Source organism: Macaca nemestrina, chromosome 5, assembly GCF_043159975.1.
Source record: "Macaca nemestrina isolate mMacNem1 chromosome 5, mMacNem.hap1, whole genome shotgun sequence".
NCBI classification, from domain to species: domain Eukaryota; kingdom Metazoa; phylum Chordata; class Mammalia; order Primates; family Cercopithecidae; genus Macaca; species Macaca nemestrina.
In genome coordinates, this window is record NC_092129.1 from 74109980 (window position 1) to 74127146 (window position 17167).

The following is a 17167-nucleotide window of genomic DNA, read 5'->3' on the forward strand; positions in this document are numbered from 1 at the left end:
ATGATTGCCTTCAGTAAATGTGTTTGCCTACTTGGATATAGGCCTGCATATTATTTTTGGAGTCAGATTTTGGGTAAAGCTCATGGGCTTTTTCTAAATGCTCCCTATCTTAGACCATCAAATGAGGCACCAAGTGTGCAGGTCAGGTTGCAGTTAGAGATACATTTGAATGATATCACCCACATTGGTCTTTGGAATATGGAATCTTTTTTTTTTTTTTTTGTCCTTTCATTAGTACATGTAGCAGATCTGAAAGAGAATTCAGCTTGAATTTTCTCTGTTTGGAAGATAATTGGTCATGTATCCAAAGCACTTCTCTTTTCATACTCAAGTTAACTTCAAATGGTTGTAGAGCCTCCAGGGTTTTTATTTAGCCATAGTGAAACTGATTATGACCAAAGTTGGCTTCTGTCTAATAGAAAATGTTATATTTTTGAAAATGTGCAGATTTTGAGGTTTATCACAGGTCATATCTGTCATATCTGAGATTGTTGTTTCAGCATATTTTAGAGTGATACTCATGTTGAGATGCATTAGCTCTCTTAAGGAAAATATTGCTAAGTGCAGATTCAGTTCTGTGAGCTGCACATAAAGGTGCTTCAGTCACTTTGTGATTGTAGGAAAAAGAACTTTCTAGGGCACGGTTTTATAGTTTTGTATCTTGGGAGGTTTTTGGTTTGTTATTGTTGTTTTTAATGATTCTGCTATCACCCAGTCTGTAGTGCAGTGGTACAATCATAGCTCGCTTCAGCCTTGAACTCCTGGGCTCAGTTGATCCTCCCACCTCAGCCTCCCAAGTAGCTGGGATTACAGTTGGGGGCCACTGTGCTGGCTGGGGGATATTTAAAGACATAAGTTTCTCTGCAGATCACTTTCCTTGTTAACAATGCTGACAAACACTAGGAGTTACTATCTTACATCTGGTCTCTTCACTTTTATGAGTGCCATGGAACTCATAAGTTGTATTGTGAGCAAGTGTATTTTCAACCTTCTCAGGAAACTTAAGATTGTTAAAACAGATTTTTAAGAAAAAGACTGTATTTCGAAGATAAGGTTGAAGGGAGATTCAGTTAGTTAGAACATCTTTGGATCTGTTGTTTCTTACAGTGTGCAGTAATTAAGCTTTCAGGACACAAGGTACAAATACTAGTTTTTCTGTATACCGAGCACAGATAATAATACAGACTCATCTCCAGCAGTATAGGAAAGTTCATGTGACAATTTTTCAAAGATGATGCCTAATTTTAAACACCAGATTATTTTTGTGTCTTAAAAATCAAAGTGTTGATTGTAATGGATAGGGTTTGGGGTGGGTAAAATATAGAAGCCATCCTATTGAAGACTTTACAAAATTATGATGAAATAGTATGCTCTGGTTAAAAAAGATACATTCAATTTCTAACCTTAAAACTCTTGTTTGGGCAAACAAAAAGGTGGGTCCTCTAAGGGTCAGAACACTTTTCAGGATGACCCTATTTCTTAAGTTGTTGGAAATAATATTTTGATAAGGTCCTTCAGTTCCTTCTTCATGCCTCAGGTTCCTTTTGTGTACTGTTTTCTGGAGAGCCCATAAAGGGACAAGGCATACACTTGCCTTTTAAGTCTAGGAGGAGTAAAAGTATTTCTGATACCCAGTTTTGCCTTCCCATAGGTGAATTTCACCAAGTTATTCCAAAACTTTTCTACTCACCACAACACATGCCACCTTTACCACCTTACTTCCCTCCCAGCAGAGAAACTTGCCTCTTTTCCTTATGTAACTAGTAGATGGGACTATAGTAATTTGTTTTAGTAACCTCTCAGCTCATTTAAATAATCTGGTCTCTGCCTCAAGACCAGTGGTTCTCAGCTAGAGTTGATTTTGCTTTTTCTCCAGCCGGGGGACAGTTAGCAGTTTTTGGAGACACTTTTTGGTTATCACAACTTGGTGTGGGGTGCTGCTGGCATCCAGTGAATATTAGATTAGGGTGCTGCTAAATATTCTATAGTGCATAGGGCAGCGCCACCCCGTAACAAAGAACTGTCTCCACATGTCCGGAGTGCCCAGGCCGGGAAACCTTGCTCTAGTTTTAGACATATCATGCTGTAGGTTCTAAGCAACTTTTTCATTATTCTGGTTTACTCAGAACACTGCTTCATCAAATATCTTCTCTTTCCGGTACTTTTTTTATTTTTTATTTTTTGAGATGGAGTTTCACTCTTGTTGCCCAGGCTGGAATGCAATGGTGCTATCTCAACTCACCGCAACCTCTGCCTCCCGGGTTCAAGTGATTTTCCTGCCTCAGCCTCCCAAGTAGCTGGGGTTACAGGCATGCACCACCACACCAGGCTAATTTTCTATTTTTGGTAGAGACAGGGTTTCTCCATGTTGGTCAGGTTGATCTTGAACTCCCGACCTCAGGTGATCTGCCTGCCTCAGCCGATCTGCCTGCCTCAGCCTTCCAAAGTGCTAGGATTACAGGCATGAGCCACTGCATCCAGCCTTCCTGTATTTTTTTAACCTCTCCCTCTTCACTGACACCAAGTGTTCCTATTAACGTGCTCACATCTCTCACTTATAAAAGAGAATAAAACCTCTCTCTTTTCTAGTTACTGGTCTGTTTGTTCTTTTGTAGAATGATCTTTGGGAAGAGTGTTTTCATTTATTTCAGTTTCTTCATCTCTTATTCCTTAATGCACTATCGTTTGCTTTTTACCCCACCAATCTATTGAAATTTCTTTCCAAAGTCACCAGTGATCTATTGACCAAATTTAGCAGCCATTTTCACTGCTTGTCTTACTTGATAGCACCACAACATTTAATGTTAGTGACTACTTTCTTGAAACTACTCCCTTGACTTTACAAACCACTCTCCTGTGCCCATCATCGGTGTTTCTTCTCTGAATTTTATAACTTCCCATGTGGTTCCATCTATTCACATGTGTTCTTGCCCACATGAGCTCCCTTAGGACCAACATACCAGTGAGTACACCTTTGATACCCAGGTCTGCCTAACTTTCTACCTAGATACCCTATAAGCATCTTAAGCTTAATCTCTATATTTTCTCTTCCAAATTCCCACCAAAAATGTTTTCTCTTTTCCCAGTGGTTGACATTCCCATTCTTTCCATTTCCCAAGTTAGAGACTAGGAAACTATTCTCTTTTGCTCTCGTAACATCCCTTAGTAACAAAGTGGTTAGGATTTTTACTTACTAAATATAACTGAAATTTGCATTTCCATGGCCTTGATTCAGTCCTTTTTTTTTTTTGAGACGGAATTTCACTCTTGTTGTCCGGGCTAGAGTGCAGTGGCACGATCTCGGCTCACTGCAACCTTCACCTTCCCAGTTTCAAACGATTCTCCTGCCTCAGCCTCCCAAGTAGCTGAGATTACAGGAGCCTGCCACCACGCCTGGCTAATTTTTGTATTTTTAGTAGAGATGGGTTTCACCATGTTGGCCAGCCTGGTCTTGAACTCCTGACCTCATGATCCACCCACCTCGGGCTCCCAAAGTGTTGGATTACAGGTGTGAGCCACCGCGCCGGCCTTGATTCAGTCCTTCATTGATGGTTGCAGTGGCTTCAAAACTATCTTCCAGGCTCAGTACTGACAAAGACATCTGCAGTGCTTACCAGAGTATTTTTTTCCAGAATTTTCCTAGGTAAAAAGAGAGCGTAGCATCTGGAGCTACATTACCGGAGTTTGAATTGAGGGCGAATCATTTTTGTTTTGGGTGCTTCAAAATTCCCAGTGGTAATGAACACATTAGTACCAATTTTATAAGGTTGATGTAGGGTTAAGCGACTGAGTACATGTAAAGCACTTGGAACAGTTCTGGGTACATAATGTTAGCTGCTATTACTTTATACAATCATTAATGTTGTAATACACATCTGAACACACATACCTACTAAAAGTTCTTCATTTCTGTGATAACCTACCAAATAAAACTTAAACTGCTTATTCTGACTTGCTGGACTCATCATAACCTAACTGTTTCCAGTTTCTTCTCTGGTCTCTGCTGTAAATACCATGTGTTTCAGCAATTTGATACTCTTAGAAGTTCCTCCAGAGTGCTTTTACTGCTTGACTGTTTTTCTCCCTGAAATGCTGTCCCCATCTCCACCGTGTAGACTCCTACTTAGTTGACCTGTTTGCTTTTTCTATTTTAACCAAATGAGCTCTTTGAGGACAAAGATCTTATTCATGCTTATAATGTCTGACTCATAGTACACATTTAGTAAAAATTTGTTGAAAGCATAAACGAACATTTAAAAAATGAGAAGCGACTTGGCACAGTACAATTCCAGCACTTTGGGAGGCTGAGGTAGGAGGATTGCTTGAGCCCAGGAGATCGAGACCAGCCTGAGCAACAAAGTAAGACTCCATCTCTACAAAAAAACCTAAAAATATTAGCCAGGTATGGTGGTGTGCGCCTGTCGTTGCAGCTACTTGGGAGGCTGAGGTAAGCAGATCACTTGAGCCCAGAAGGTCAAGGCTTCAGTGAGCTCTGTTCACGCCGCTGCACTCCAGCCTGGGTGACAAAATGAGACCCTGTCTTTTTTTTTTTTTTTTTTTTTTTGAGACAGTCTCGCTCTGTTGCGCAAGCTGGAGTGCAGTGGCACGATCTCACCTCACTGCAGTCTCTGCCTCAGTACCAAGTAGCTGGGACCACAGGCACCTGCCACCACTGGGTTTCACCATGTTAGCCAGGCTGGTCTTGAATTCCTGACCTCAGGTAATGCACCTGCCTTGGCCTCCTGAAGTGTGGGGATTACAGGCGTAAGCCACTGCACCCAGCCAAGACCTTGTCTTCAAAACAAAACCTAGAAGAATCAAACCACTGAGATCTGGAAAAATTAGTTATTTGTTACACAAAGCCTTGCACCAACAACTTCAGCATCACTTGGAAGTTTGTGATGCTCAGAATCTTAGGCTTCATCCCAGTCACCGAATCAGGATCTGCATTTTTAAAAGATCCTCAAGTGATTCATAGGTGTGATAAAATTTAGTTGTAGTTCGTTTATCGTTTCCCCAACAAACATGGGTTTTCGTATATTTGAAGTCTTATTTTTGATGTTACTACAGATTAAAAGAATTTTGTAAATCAGCTTAGTGACAAGAAAAGTAAAACATTTAAAAATAGCAGTTAAACTGAATAATGTTTTTTTTCCTCCTAGACAACAGTTAGCAGAAGCCATATGTACAGTTGTTTCTGAAGGCGAGATCATTTTTTAACTAGAGCTGTTCCATGGTGTATTTAAGTTTTATTTGATAACATCTCTGATAATATTAGAGCCTTGAGAGCATGTCTCATATGAATATTTTTGTTTTGCCTATAGGTTGAATTTCATGAAATGTTGAGGTGGAAGTCTGTGGATTAGGACTGAGGGAATACCTTCTTAGACTTCTTTGGTTCTTTCTGATTTTTTGACAGGCTTCCCAAAGTTTGTCCTAGGCCTCATTCTACTTTAGTAGATACTGGCAAAGTGCCCATTAGGAGAGAATAGAATTTAGTAAAATGTGAAAGGTCTTTAAAAAGGGTCATTGGTGGCCGGGCGCGGTGGCTCAAGCCTGTAATCCCAGCACTTTGGGAGGCCGAGACGGGCGGATCACAAGGTCAGGAGATCGAGACCATCCTGGCTAACATGGTGAAACCCCGTCTCTACTAAAAAAAAAAATACAAAAACTAGCCGGGCGAGGTGGCAGGCGCCTGTAGTCCCAGCTACTCTGGAGGCTGAGGCAGGAGAATGGCGTGAACCCGGGAGGCGGAACTTGCAGTGAGCTGAGACCCGGCCACTGCACTCCAGCCTGGGCGACAGAGCGAGACTCCGTCTCAAAAAAAAAAAAAAAAAAAAAAAAAGGGTCATTGGTAAATAAGATGAAAAGATTGGAAATCATCGAAACTTTATTATTTAAAAGTTAATGTAAACACTGTGTTCAGCTCAAGCACCTTAAGAGGTATGTCTTCCATTCTTACACATCAACATACAGAGGTGAATGTTGTTATATGGCACAGCTTTTGTGTAGTACATGTTTCAGTCACAGTATTAAAGTTTCTATTAAAATATTTCTAAAAATATGGGAAATGTGATATTTTAAATTAATGGGCCTGAAAAAAATAGCTTACAGTTAAATGTTTTTATCAGATTATGAGAGTTCCAAGTTTCTAGATTATTTGGAATAGTTTACAAAATAGTTTAAACAGATTTTCAACTCGTTTCAAAACTCAAATGTAGACGCCTGAAGGGTGAGAGAGAAAGAGAGTATGTTACCACATGTTTATCATTGGAATGTAGAAACAAATTCATACTCAATTCAGCAAATACTTATTGAAGAACATATTTCAGATGCCTTGATCGATGAAAGTTGGTGACAGTAGGTAATTGAGAAAGATATTATGGTATTGACAGAGCACAGTCCCTGCCTTTAAGGAGTTTACGTTTTAAAAGGGGAGAGACAGCCAGTAAACTCTATTTCAATATAATGTGTGAATTGATGTAACAGATGGGTTTGTAAGATACAGCTAGAACATAGAGAAAGGACACTAGTTGCTAGATTTTCATTAGAAGATGCCTTTTTGTTTCAGCAAATTAACTTCCTAAGTCTCAATATCCTCATCTATAAAAATGGAAATAAAAAGTACCTAGAAGACTCATTTTGAGGGTCAAATGTAAATACATGTGCAGTGCTTAGTACAATACATAAAACAGACTGCATAATAAATGTTGACTGCTACTAATACTTACTGGCAATTACTTAGGGAATCTTTCCTTCTGTCTTTGTGATTTCTGCTTCCTTTTCTCTCTTCCTTCCTTCCTTTTTTTTTTTTTTTTAAATATTCGTAGCCCTAGTCCATGGATTTAAAGGAAACATTGCTAAAATCGTGGAGGTCAAATTTAGGTTTCTTTGGACATTTCTTTTCTCCTGTTGTCCCCTCCCTGCGCACCCAACATGAATAACCCTAGTCTCCTCTTTAACTTTTGAAAGTTTCCAGAACAGTAATGGTAGGGTCCTTTTACAGCATGATGTCACGTGTTATTCAAGTCTTGTACTGTCCGATATGGTAGCCTTCAGTCACATATTGCTATTTAAATTTATAAAAAATTAAAAATTCAGTTCCTCAGTCACACCAGTCACCCTTCAATGCTCAACAGTCACATTAGCTAGTGGCTACCAAATTGAGCAGCACAAATACAGAACATTTCCAGGAAGTCCTATTTTATAGTGTTACTCTAGAAGAGCAATTGCTGATAACATAGGCTGTTTACCTTAATTAAAATTATATGATTCAGAATTCTCTGTCCCAAACTATATTTAAAAATTTTTTTTTAAATTCTCACTTCTGGTTAGTTTCCATTAAGGAGTTACCATGCTTGGCAATGCTGATTCTTATTTTTATAAATATAAACTCTACGTTGGTATTTTAATTTGTGTTTTAAGACTTATTAAAATGTCTTGGGGTGTTTTTTTTTTTCAAATATAATTCAGTGAAGTTTTCAGACTCTTTTAAGCCACATCTTTAAAATGCTATTTCTCATTAAAGATAACGTAACATAATGTTGCGATAAATATGTATTCTGCTTTACAATAAATATATAGACTGCTTTAATCTCTTCTTCTTCAGTCTTTTATGTATTATATTTGCCTTTTCTGAGCAACTCGGCTTGTTTTTTCCAAATACAGATAGTATTCAGTTAGGGTGCTTCATATACCAGCTGCCATTGACATCTATGTTATTACCTATGACAGACACATACACATGTTGACAGACAATTTTAAGTAAGTCAGTCCATCCTTAAGATTACCAGAAGACCAGAAAGATTATCTACTAACTGCTGCTGGGCAGATTTTACACTGAGTTTGAAGTGTTCAGTTATATGTAACATTCTGGATCAGTTCGTCAAGAATTCGTCCATAATTCTTCCTGGAAGTGTCCTCATGTGTAGCTGTCAGGATCTTTCCAGAGAGACTTTTAAAAAAATTCTGCAGCCCTAAAAATGATGTTTGCTACTTTCTGATTTGTTGCAATATAAACATATTATTTACAGACAATATAAGGAAATACTGAGTTCATTTTCATACTGTGAACTACGTTATTGCCATATTGACCTGTTCAGTTCACTGTATACTTTATAAAGCCGTATTCTCAACAATGTATCATGATATCAATGATCGTTAGTAATTAGTCTTTTATTCTGAAAGATTGGGCACCAGATCAGAGTTGAAGAGAAAGTGAATAAACCTTTAATGTTTTAACAATATCTTGGAGTTTGAAAACACCATAGAGATCACTTACTGTATTTTTTAGAAAATAAAAAATTTAAAAGAGATTGTGACTTATAGTCATGGGCCTAGGTAGCAGTGTTCTTTTTTATATATACTGTATTCCATATAAGTTTGCATATAATCAAATGTTTACAATTTACACATCTCTATAGAAATGCAATGAATAAACTTGAATTCAGAGAGACTCAAGGAGGGCAAGTGACTTCATGTCTCATTGTCTCAGTTTTTTTTGTTAATGTAAAATGGGCCAATTATTGTATTGAGTTTAAGTGTTTGTTTTGAAGACCTAAAGAGTAATGCATGGTGCTAACACATGCCACGGCATGGTTGAATCTTGATGATACTTTGCTAAGTAAAAGAAGCCAGATACAGGCCGGATGCGGTGGCTCATGCCTGTAATCCCAGCACTTTGGGAGGCCAAAGTGGGTGGATCACCTGAGGTCAGGAGTCAGTGACCAGCCTGACCAACATGGTGAAACCCCGTCTCTACTAAAACTACAAAAAAATTAGCTGGCCGTGGTGGTGTGCACCTGTAATCCCGGCTACTCGGGAGGCTGAAACAGGAGAATCACTTGAACCCAGGAGGCAGAGGTCACAGTGAGCCGAGATCATGCTATTGCACTGCAGCCTGGGTGACAAGAGCGAAACTCCATCACACACACAAAAAAGCCAGACACAAAAGATCACATATTATGATTTATTTATATGAAATGTCCAGAGAAGCCAAATCAGTAGAGACAGAAAATAGATAAGTGGTTACCAGTGGCTTAGGGGTGAGGGGGTGGGAAAGAATGGACAGTGACTGCCGATGGTTACAGTTTCCTTTTAGCATGATGAAGATGTTCTGAAATTGGTGGTAGTTACACATCTTTGTCAATATACTTAGAACTACTGAGTTGTACACTTGAAAAAGGTGAAATTTATGTGAATTGATACCTCACTAAGAAAAAAAGGAGTAATGCATGTAAAGTACTTAGCAGGTACCTATTACATAATAAGCTTTTTTTTTTTTTGAGACGGAGTCTCGCTCTGTCACCCAGGCTGGAGTGTGGTGGCGTGATCTCAGCTCACTGCAGCCTCTGCCTCCCAGGTTCAAGTGATCCTCCCGCCTCAGCCTCCCAAGTAGCTGGCACTACAGGCATGCGCCACCATACCCAGCTAATTTTTGCATTTTTAGTAGAGACGGGCTTTAACCATGTTGGCCAGGCTTTCTCAATAAGCTGTCTTTATAAAGATTTTTGGCTACTGTTATTAGGAACCATTTGTGAATTTTAAGAAAATAATGCAGAAAAACTAGGAAGTATAGGCTGGGCGGGGTGGCTCACCCAGTCCCGCACTTTGGGATCCCAGCACTTTGGGAGGCCTAGGCGGGTGGATCACCTAACGTCAGGAGTTCAAGACCAGCCTGACCAACATGATGAAACCCCATCTCTACTAAAAATACAAAAATTAGCTGGGTGTGGTGGCGGGTGCCTTATAATCCCAGCTACTTGGGAGTGTGAGGGAGAAGAATTGCTTGAACCCAGGAGGTGGAGGTTGTGGTGACTGGAGATCGCGCCATTTCACCACAGCCTGGGAATGAAGAGTAAGACTCCGTCTCAAAAAAAAAAAAAAAGAAAGAAAAACTAGGAAGTATAATATTAAGTATTGTATTTTATTTTACTACCTGAAATACAAATGATTTAACCACTAATGGCATATTTTAATTACTTTTTCAGCAGTAGAATGTAAAAAAGATACTAACACTAGTTTCCAAATTCAGGTATTAATCATAGCGAGTTTTTTGCAATAAAGAATCCCATGTTTTAGTTAGTATTACAGTACTATTTAAATATTTTTCTTAATATATAAGCCATTAAAATGGCAAATTTCATGTTGTATACATTTTACCATGATTTTTTAAAATAATAAATACTAAGTCTCATAAGAGCTTTTAATCCTTGAGAAGCCTTTTTTCTATGTGTATAGTCCTGTCCTTTTTATTATTTCAGAAAAAGGTAATCATAGTGATAGAAATCTTTAACGATGGCAGTTTATATGTATCTTTAGTTTGTGGCTTTTAAAATGAAAATTATTACAGCTGACATCTAATATATGTATCTACTAGGTACTGAATAGGGCACCCACAGGAAGTAAATTCCATACCTTAAATTAATCTCATGTTGTTAATGTGATAAAATAGAAGACTCAGCATTGTTGGTCTGGGGGAAACTGGTGTTTTAGCTTCTCTTCTCGGCTGTCATAGTGGTGCCAGTAACTTACAGAGTAGAAAACGCTCTGGTTAACGCTCAGAATCTGTAATGAAGAGCTACTGTAGATCTTCGTGTGATGCTAGTAGCAGAAAAAAGATAGTTTTTGTTTTAAGGGCTTACATAAGATAGTTGAGGACAAAGAATGCACTAAGGATAGCCCCAGTGCCTCCGAATGGCTCTTGATGTATGATGGTTCCTCAGATATTTGTTTAATAAATCAATTTACAGGTATTCATTGGGATGCAATTTGATGATAATTAAATGCATAAATTGTGATAGCTATTTATCAAGCCAATTTTATATGCTAGCATTTTGTTTGAGTGAGAGATTGGGTGGGGATGGAGATACCAGGAAATTCTGTAAGTGTTACCGCCTTCAAGGAACTTGGAAAGGTGGTGGGCGATGGGGAAGATACTAAAGAATGGTGTAAAAAACCCAAGGTTGAATATAGCCAAGTGCTTCAGTACTTGGTGAAGGTGCAAAATGCTCCATATGAAGAGAAAAGAATGTAGTGGTGGGATTAGATTTATGGTGGGAGTGGGATTTGGGGTAGGCCTCAAAGGACTATCTTAAAGGCTGAGAAAGGGTGAAAGGTATTTGCATGTAGGGATACTGATCAGTTATGAGACCAACCAGAGCAAAGGTGTAAAGCCTCGAAAGTTAATGAAATGTGAGCTCCGTCTGACTGGAGCTGGGAAGTCCACTTTAGGAGAAGGTGACAGACTTATGGTTGGATTGGTTAAGTGAGATGGCGTTATACAGAATCTTCATCATCAGAAGCGGAGTAGTTCATAGTTCACATAGACTCCAGAGGAGGAGTCAGGGGACTTAGTATAGGTTCTCTAACTGAAAAATGAATTGATGTTTAAGGAGAGATTAATTTGGTAGTTTTGTGTATGGTATGAAAATGGGGTTGGAGAGACTAATTAATGGGTTTGCTCCAGAGTGCCCTTGTGTGGGGTATACACTTTTTTTTTTTTTTTTTTTTTTTTGAGGCACAGTTCTGTGGCGCAATCCCAGCTCACTGCAACCTCCGCCTCCCAGGGTCAAGCGATTCTGCCTCAGCCTTCCGAGTAGCTGGGACTACAGGTGCCTGCCACCACACTCCACTAATTTTTTGCAGTTTTAGTAGAGATGGGGTTTCTCCATGTTGGCCAGGCTGGTCTCAAACTCCTGACCTCGAGTGATCCGCCCGCCTTGGCCTCCCAAAGTGCTGGGATTACAGGTGTAAGCCTCTGCACCCGGCCTAGTGTACACTTTTATATGACACATAGGCTGGGTCTAGGCAGAATTATAAGTAGATTATTGCCTTTTGCCTTTTTTCCCCCCACTATTTTCCCTGTGTCTCTCTTCATTGTCCCCATGGACCCTAATATTACAATAGATTGTCTAGCTATCATAATAGATTCTAGACAATCAGCTGTTATTCAGTGAGTTTGTGATTTGGGGGATAATCTCTTTTTTAAAAAACACAAATTCTCACTTTAATAAGTGACTTTTGTAAACCAAGAGCTTTCCTTGTCAAATTTTCATTATAGGTTAATGATGAAATGGCAGGTAATTCACACTTTTGGACAGAGCACACCGCCCCCGTGGAATCACCCTACAGAAGAGGCCAGCTATAAAGGATGTCTCACACCTTTAAGATCAGTGTTTCTCAATGTGTGGACCATGGATACCTGTATTAGAATACACAAAGGATTTGTTTAAAATTCAGGCTGAGCCCCTCCCAAGACCTAATAGAGCTAAAAGCTTTGGGAGTAGGTGGAGGAAACCTGCATCTTTACCCAGCAATCCAGGTAATTTATATGCATACTACATTTTGAGACCCACTGATGAAAGAATTCTAATTTTCTATAGAGTTACTCTAGCAAGGAACCTTCTCATTTCTTATATATTAGGTTATTTCTACATGGGACATTTCCCAGTAGACCATATTATTTATGGTATCTTACTAGGTGGAAGCCAAAAGAACATTAAATAATCTGCTGGTGTTTGGGGGTTAGTTTTGCACTATTTCTTACAGTGCAAGCAATTCTTGTTACCTCGTAAAACGGTTCCCCCTTTGAAGGGTTGAATACTATTCAGATAGCAGCCCAGCCTGTGGTATATGTGTTTAATCTGTCAAATCTCATTCCATTTTTCTTCTGTAAGAATGCTAATGATACCAATTTCTAGAATCGAATGATTTCTACTCTGCCTGTTGAACTGCAAATTTGAAATCCCCTATAATAATTAGAGCCCTCCTTAGAGTATATTGTAATGACCATTGAACCTGTATCTAAAAATTCTAGTAACTTAACTATCTAGTCTTAAAAACAAAAAATTAAAACAGGAACTCCAAAACAATCTCAGAAGTTAGAGTAGGTGAAGTTAGCCTATTTTAGATGTGTGAAGGGATGGCAGTGGGGGAGAAAGATGGATTACTAAGTATCATTTATTTCTTACTGGGTAAAAATTCAAACAGGAGACCTTATAGCTGCCTTTTTATTACACTTGGCTTCCTTTTAAGTTTATTGGCCTTTGGTTGGTGCATATGTGAATAAATTTAGACTATTATTTTATTTGACTGACAAACACTTAAAAATGAGTGTTCATATTCATTTTAGGTGGAGTTAGAAATGGAACCTGAACTATAATATATAATATAGCATGCCGCTTTCCTTTCTGATTTTATGGTAACATTGAAACTAAAATGTTTCTTTCTAATGTGTCCATCCTGACTGCCATCCTTAAACTAGAGCCTCTTGTCTGCTATCTGAAAAGAGCAACAGCAGGAAGGAAGCAATTGATTTATATACATTTGAATTAGTCTGTAAAGCCCAAGGTCTGTATTTGTTCAAGAAGAGACAGAAGCAGCAGTAATGCTCTGTGCGTCAGGTGGATTAGATGCAAATGTGCAAGCTATCATCTTTCTAAGAGAAGCATTTTAACAAGGCAGTTTTGTTCCTAGCTCTTCTTTTTTTTCTATATATCTGTTGTGTTGATTTTTAATTTGGATTATTTTCCACTGGCTTTAAAAATGTAAGTCTTTCTCAAAAGAGAAAGCATTTTGTAGCATCATAATGTACATTGATTATACATCAAACTATATATAGTGTAGTTAGCTTGATGTAGACTGTGTAGCTTTGTAGTTTGCAACTTAGTTGTATATTTAAATGAGAAACAAGTGACTAACTGGATCCCATCAAGGTGGGTGTTAGGTACAGCCTCAGCCATAAAAGACTTAATCAGGCCGGGTGTGGTGGCTCATGCCTATAATCCCAGCACTTTGGGAGGCCGAGGCAGGTGGATCACCTGAGGTCGGGAGTTCGAGACCAGCCTGACCAACATGGAGAAACCCCATCTCTACTAAAAATACAAAATTTGCCAGGCGTGGTGGTGCATGCCTGTAATCCCAGCTGAGGCAGGAGAATCACTTGAACCAGGAGGCGAGGTTGCAGTGATCCCAGATCACGCCATTGCACTCCAGCCTGGGCAACAAGAGCGAAACTCCCTCTAAAAAAAAAAAAAAAAAGACCTAATCAATACGTTTCCAAGGAGAAAGTGGGATTTTGAAATTCCTACTAGCTGCCAAAAGACAAAATGTTCCTGACACAGCTTTACTACCAAGTGAAAAGATTAAAAAATTCATTAGCTATAGCAAAAATCAGTTTTCAGTTTTTCCGGTTACCAGTTTTCTAGAAATCATTTGATTTTCAAATCTGCTGTTAGATTGCATTGTGCTTTTAAATAGAGCATCTGGAGACTCTGCTATAAAACTCAGAAATGAAGATGTCTCCATTAAATTTGGTCATAGTAGCATGAAATCTTTTAGCTGAATATAAAACATTTCAACACCTTTAAAGGATAAATGCTCATACCTTCAGGACTGTCAACTACTTTTATTAGTTATGTGGTACTAGATGCATCTCCCTTGGAGCATACTCTTGTTAATTTAAAGTTCCTTGTAGCTTTAATTTTAAAGGACTTATTTGGAATGTTATTAACATTCCTCTCATTTTGTAATCCCCAACAGAATTTTACCATTGCCAGATAATTTAACTAGTGCAGGAATTTGACTTTGTTATAGACTCATGAGGGGCAAATTCTTTACTGATGATTTCATGGTTAGCTTTGCCAGAAGATCAGGAATATTACTATTTTAGTTTCCCAAGATGATAAGTCTTTGAAAATGGACAAGAGAATTGACTCAGTAAAGGTTACAGCCACAAAAACAGCAGAATTGTGAAATTGTTCTCATTGCTGATAAAATGGAGTCTTTAAATGCATAGTTGCATACATGTATGAATGTGTACGCATGTGCGCGCGTGCACACACACACACACACACACACACATATATACACTTTGGGAATGTAATCTGTAAAATATGTTGCCAGTCTCAGATGATACTGTAAAATAAGTGAAGTTTTCATTGTCCCGGCTTTCTTTTCTGCTTGTTTTTATTGATTTTGAAATTAGCCTACCCCAATATCTTCCAGGGAATTTTTAAAAAGTTATCCTTCTCTCTTTCTTGAGGTTCCTCATATACTTTCTATCACACGCACATTTTCACGAGAGCAAAGTCTACCCTTAACTGAAATGAATGACTGCTGAATGATCAGGAACTCCAAGTCCACATGGAATTCTTGCTCTTCGGTCCCAGACTCTCCCTCCTGTGTCCCCCTCAGGCAGGTGAGCATTCTGTAGTTTGTAGCGACAGCTCTTCCTGGTTTGGGTTTTCTTCCTGTCATTGCCTTATTCCAGTTAATCATTACCTAGACTAGTTGCTAAGCTGAAAATTCATATTGTGGAATTTCATATTGGATAACATAGTTGCTTTTCTTGTTTTTTGAACAATGCTTTCAAAAAATAAAGGAAAAAATGAATATCTTAATTACAGCATTTTGGAGCCTTAACGTTTGATCAGTATTTAAAAGCAGTGTTACATGTTTGAATTGTGGTGGTTCTTGAAACTTTTTTACTGCCTTCTTTGTCCTCATGGAGAATGTTGTCCTAAGCACAGAACTTGTCATTCGAGTATCTTCAGGATTTGTACAAATTGTTTATCCTGTGACATCAATTCTTTGTGCTAACTAGTTTCTGCCTTTGACAAGGCTTTTGAAATTTGTGCAACAAAAGCTTCCATGGGTGAAGGACAATGTAGTTTTGTTCACTGCTGATTCTTGGAGTGGTTAACACTTGGGGTGATACTTTGATTAAAGCACACAAGAAAATATGTGAGGATAACTGTGGAAATAGAAAATATGAACATTTTAACATTCTCACACTGAGTGACTTTCATGTAAAGGTTTATTTCCTTCCAGGAATGCTGTCACTTTACTCAATTCAGTGATTTCTTATTTTTTCAAATTAATATTAGTTTGCTTTGACAAATGAGTTTATCAGATTGCTTCATCTGACCAAAATTTTTAAAAGTTCGGTACTCTGTCCTATTTTTTTGTCATGAACATCTCTCACGCTGATCTCATAATACCTGTTTCTTTCTACCATCCACAGCACAGTCATTTTTCCTTTTTTTCTTGTCATTCAAAATGGTGTTTATTTCGTATTTTTGTCTGTTTTGTTTTAAAAATAATACATGTTTATCATAACTCATTCATCCCGTAACAAAGGAGATGAAGTAAAAAATTCATAATTAGCCAGCCAGCCTAATTCTTCTTCTGCAGAGGCAACCACTGTTAGTTCCTCATGTGTTCTTCTAGATGCTTCCCGAGCATATAAGCTGCACATCATTTGTAATGCCTGTATAATATTCTGCTATATGATTAACCATAATTTAGTTAACCAGTTTTCTCCTGAGGAACACGTTTCCTGTTTTTCTGTTGTGCCCAGTATCTGCAGTTTCCCATGGTGCTCCAGTCCTCTACTGAGGAGGATTTCAGCTGTTTCCTGTTCTGCTCCCTATTCTACCCAGTCTTGACAGAGTTTGGAAGGATGTTTTTCTTTTCTTAGACATGTTATTTTAGAGCACTCAGGGATATAGTAGTTACATGGAATTTCTTGATGTAATGTTTTGTTTTGTTTTGAGATAAGAGTTTCACTCTTGTCACCTAGGCTGGATTGCAGTGGCGTAATCTCAGCTCACTGCAACCTCTGCCTCCTGGGTTCAAGCAATTCTCCTGCCTCAGCTTCCCAGGTAGCTGGGATCACAGGTGCCCACCACCACACCTGGCTAATTTTATATTTTTAGTAGAGAGGGGGTTTCGCCATATTGGCCAGGTTGGTCTCGACCTCCTGACCTCAAGTGATCCACTCACCTCGGCCTCCCAAAGTGCTGGGATTACAGGTGTGAGCTAGCATGGCCGGCTGTGATTTAATGTTAATAATTTTAAAACCCATGAATGTTTTCAGGGAATTAGAGTTAACTTTTAGAAAATTGCTTTCGTAGTGTCCCGTGTCATCCTTATGTGAGTAAAGCATTATCCTGTAGGCTGGGAATAGAGAGTACAAAACAGAGGCCAGGCCCTGATGGATTCACCATGGGGCTTCACTCTTTCTCTTCACCTTTCACTACTGAAAGCTGTTAGTGTGTGTCTATTCACTATGTGATCCTAGGGCATATTTTACTGATAGGATTATTTGAGTAGGAGTTGTGTGGTGGCAATTGTGAGTTGTTTTTTTTCAGTGGTGGGGGTGGTT

General features: G+C 38.7%; 1 protein-coding gene across 5 annotated transcripts in view; it reads left to right on the plus strand.

The window, feature by feature from the left end:
• LOC105478719 (SR-related CTD associated factor 8) overlaps window positions 1-17167 on the plus strand; it is a 209610-nt gene that overhangs the window by 113706 nt on the left and 78737 nt on the right. Inside the window, exons 22-23 of one of the 5 annotated variants that reach the window (XR_985405.2) lie at window positions 12062-12322; window positions 15044-15199. The exons of 3 other annotated variants lie outside the window; for them this stretch is intronic. The gene's annotated coding sequence lies outside the window, so the exon portion shown is untranslated. The remainder of the gene's footprint in view (window positions 1-12061; window positions 12323-15043; window positions 15200-17167) is intronic. One more of the 5 variants, XR_985407.2, reaches the window with a different exon arrangement.